Source organism: Bombina bombina, chromosome 2, assembly GCF_027579735.1.
Source record: "Bombina bombina isolate aBomBom1 chromosome 2, aBomBom1.pri, whole genome shotgun sequence".
Classification (NCBI taxonomy): domain Eukaryota; kingdom Metazoa; phylum Chordata; class Amphibia; order Anura; family Bombinatoridae; genus Bombina; species Bombina bombina.
Window position 1 is genome coordinate 596,282,262 of NC_069500.1, and position 4,544 is coordinate 596,286,805.

Consider the following 4,544-nt stretch of genomic DNA (forward strand, 5'->3'; position numbering starts at 1 on the left):
ACAGAAGCCAGCAGCCTAAATTTGAACAGCCAATAGAATTTCAGTAGCTCTCATCCTATTTTTTATTTTGCGTTGGATGGCTTCAGGGTGGACCCGCACCGCACCTTTATCTATAAAGATAGAAGATGTCGCTTGGATGAAGACTTCTTCCACCTGGATGGATGAAGACATCGCCGCCTGAATGAAGACTTCTCCGCCTGGATGTCAGGACTTAAGAACTGGATCTTCGGGGGTTAGTGTTAGGATTTTCTTAATTTTTTTGGGTGGGTTTTTATTTTAGATTAGGGTTTGGGCTTGTAAAAGAGCTAAATGTCCTTTTAAGGGCAATGCCCATCCAAATGACCTTTTCAGGGCAATGGGTAGCTTAGGTTTTTTTTAAAGTTAGGGTTTTTATTTGGGGGGGTTGGTTGGGTGGTGGGTTTTAGTGTTGGGGGGTATTTGTATTTTTTTTTACAGGTAAAAGAGCTGATATCTTTGGGGCAATGCCCCACAAAAGGCTTTTTTAAGGGCCATTGGTAGTTTATTGTAGGCTGGGCTTTTTTATTTTGGAGGGGCTTTTTATTTGGATAGGGCTATTAGATTAGGTGTAAAAAAAAATTATTTTGGATAATATACGCCTAGATTTAGAGTTCTGCGTTAGCCGTCAAAACCAGCGTTAGGGGGTCCTAACGCTGGTTTTGGCCACCCGCTGGTATTTAGAGTCAGTCAGGAAAGGGTCTAACGCTCACTTTCCATCCGCAACTTTTCCATACCACAGATATGCGCAGCCAATTGCGTAGCCTATCTTTTCAATGGGATCTTTCTAACACTGGTATTTAGAGTCTTGGCTGAAGTGAGCGTTAGAAATCTAACGACAAGACTCCAGCCGCAGAGAAATGCCAGGAGCTAAGAGCTTTCTGGGCTAACACCGGTTAGCCTCAGATTCAAGTTCAATACGATTGGCTGATCCAATCAGCCAATCAGATTGAGCTCGCATTCTATTGGCTGTTCCGATCAGCCAATAGAATGCAAGCTCAATCTGATTGGCTGATCCAATCAGCCAATTGGATTGAACTTGAATCTGATTGGCTGATTCAATCAGCCAATCAGAATTTTCCTACCTTAATTCCAATTGGCTGATAGAATCCTATCAGCCAATCGGAATTCGAGGGACGCCATCTTGGATGACGTCCCTTAAAGGAACCGTCATTCGTCGGGAAGTCGTCGGCCAGGATGGATGTTCCACGTCGGCGGGATGAAGATGGAGCCAGAAGAAAGAAGATTGAAGATGGCGCTTGATAGAAGACTTCAGCCGGATGATGGACCTCTTCAGCCCCCGCTTGGATGAAGACTTCAGCCGGATGATGGACCTCTTCAGCTCCCGCTTGGATGAAGACTTCAGCCGGATGATGGACCTCTTCAGCCCCCGCTTGGATGAAGACATCGCCCGGATAGGAGGAAGACTTCAGACCCTCTTCTGGACGGATCAGTGATACCCGGCGTGGTGAAGATAAGGTAGGAAGATCTTCAGGGGCTTAGTGTTAGGTTTATTTAAGGGGGGTTTGGGTTAGATTAGGGGTATGTGGGTGGTGGGTTGTAATGTTGGGGGGGGGTATTGTATGTTTTTTTTACAGGCAAAATAGCAGAATTCTTTGGGGCATGCCCCGCAAAAAGCCCTTTTATGGGCTGGTAAGGCAAAAGAGCTTTTCAATTTTTATTTTAGAATAGGGTAAGGCATTTTTTTTATTTTGGGGGCTTTGTTATTTTATTAGGGGGATTAGAGTAGATGTAATTAGCTTAAAATTGTTGTAATATTTTTTATAATGTTTGTAAATAATTTTTTGATTTTTTGTAACTTAGTTCTTTTTTGATTTTTTGTAACTTAGTTCTTTTTTGATTTTTTGTACTTTAGTTAGTGTATTTATTTGTATTTATTTGTAGGTATTTGTATTTAATTTATTTATTGATAGTGTAGTGTTAGGTTTAATTGTAGATAATTGTAGATAGTTTATTTAATTAATTTATTGATAGTGTAGTGTTAGGTTTAATTGTAACTTAGGTTAGGATTTATTTTACAGGTACTTTTGTAATTATTTTAACTAGGTAGCTATTAAATACTTATTAACTATTTAATAGCTATTGTACCTGGTTAAAATAAATACAAAGTTGCCTGTAAAATAAATATAAATCCTAAAATAGCTACAATATAATTATTCGTTATATTGTAGCTATATTAGGGTTTATTTTACAGGTAAGTATTTAGCTTTAAATAGGAATAATTTATTTAATAAGAGTTAATTTATTTCATTAGATAAAAATTATATTTAACTTAGGGGGGTGTTAGTGTTAGGGTTAGACTTAGCTTTAGGGGTTAATACATTTATTAGAGTAGCGGTGAGGTCCGGTCGACAGATTAGGGGTTAATAATTGTAGGTAGGTAGCAGCGACATTGGGGGGGGCAGATTAAGGGGTTATAAATATAATATAGTGGTCGGCGGGGGTTAGGGGCAGCAGGGTAGGGGTTCATAGGGATAACGTAGGTTGCGGCGGTGTACGGAGTGGCAGATTAGGGGTTAATAATAATATGCAGGGGTCAGTGATAGTGGGGGCGGCAGATTAGGGGTTAATAAGTGTAAGGTTAGGGGTGTTTAGACTCGGGGTTCATGTTAGGGTGTTAGGTGCAGATATAGGAAGTGTTTCCCCATAGGAAACAATGGGGCTGCGTTAGGAGCTGAACACTGCTTTTTTGCAGGTGTTAGGTTTTTTTTCAGCTCAAACGGCCCCATTGTTTCCTATGGGGGAATCGTGCACGAGCACGTTTTTGAAGCTGGCCGCATCCGTAAGCACCGCTGGTCACTATTTAACACACCCATGACACTGGTGAATGTATACTTGCCAAACCAGGGGCAGCAGAGTGTTTAAACAAGTCACCCAGCTATTGTTGGAACATTCAAAGGGGATAATACTCATGGGAGGGGACTTCAACCTGCCATTGGATCTGATTTATGACACCTCTCTGGGCAGAACCAGCACTCCATAAAAGGTTATGAAGGCTATACACACCCAGTTACACCAGCTTCGGCTTCACGACGTCTGGCGGAACAAAAACCCACACTCACGAGATTATACTTTTTACTCCCACCCTCATCACATTTACACTAGAATGGATTATTTCATTATAGACCAGATAGGGTTAGCAATGATTGAAAATTCCACTATATTACCGACTACCTGGTCAAATCATGCACCAGTCTCATGCACAATCAATTGGCCGAGCACACCCATAAAACCATTCTTGTGGAGGCTAGACGAACACATACTGGACAATCTGCTGATTAGAACAGAAATTGATGCAGCCATAGGACACTATTTCAAAGAAAACTGTACAAAAGACACTTCGTCCTCCATAGTATGGGAGGCACGCAAATGTGTATTGAGAGGAGAGTTTATAAGACTTAAGGCCAGGGAAACCAAAACTAATAAACAATTTGTAAATTTGATAACTTCCCAAATTAGATACTGGGAATCGGAACACAAGACTAAACCAGACTCCATAGACACATTAGGAAAGCTAACAGCTGCTAAACAGGAACTTCATAACCACCTGCTAAGAGACTTCCAGAACAAAGCAACCAGACTGAGACAGAGATACTTTGACATGAATGACAAAACAGGCTCATCACTTAAAAGAAAACAACTAGACACACATGTTCTCTCACTGACAGACTCGATGGGCCAAATTCACAGGGACAGCGTAAACATCGCAGAGACCTTTAGGCGATACTACAGTGAATTATACAACATCCAGAATGATTGCAGTCAGGAAGACATTGACAGCTTCTTATCTGATGTACAATTATCCACACTAAAACAGGAAGATATATAGAGCAACTCGATATACCCATAACACACAAACGGCTAGATGACGAGCTTTGTCTGTAAGGCTGTGCGGTGCTAACGCTGCTTTTTTTCTCACCGCTCACTTTAAACAACGCTCGTATTACGAGTTTTCTGCAAGCTGGCGTTAGCCTCAGAAAGGTGAGCGTTGAGCCAAATTTAGCTCCACATCTCACTGTAATACCAGCGCTGCTTACGGTAGCGGTAAGCTGGCAAAACGTTCTTGTGCATGATTTCCCCATAGTAAACAATGGGGCTGAGCTGGCTGAAAAAAAACCTAACACCTGCAAAAAAGCAGCGTTCAGCTCCTAGCGCAGCCCCATTGTTTCCTATGGGGAAATAAAATTTACGTCTGCACCTAACACCCTAACATGAACCCCGAGTCTAAACACCCCTAATATTACACTTATTAACCCCTAATCTGCCGCCCCTGCTATCACTGACACCTACATTTTATTATTAACCCCTAATCTGCCGCTCTGGACACCACTGCCACATAGATTATACTTATGAACCCCTAATCTGCTGCCCCTAACATCGCCGACACCTACATTATATTTATTAACCCCTAATCTGCCCCCCCCAACGTCGCCACAACTATATTACATTTATTAAGCCCTAATCTTCCGACCCTAACGTCGCCGCTACTATATTAAATTTAATATAAA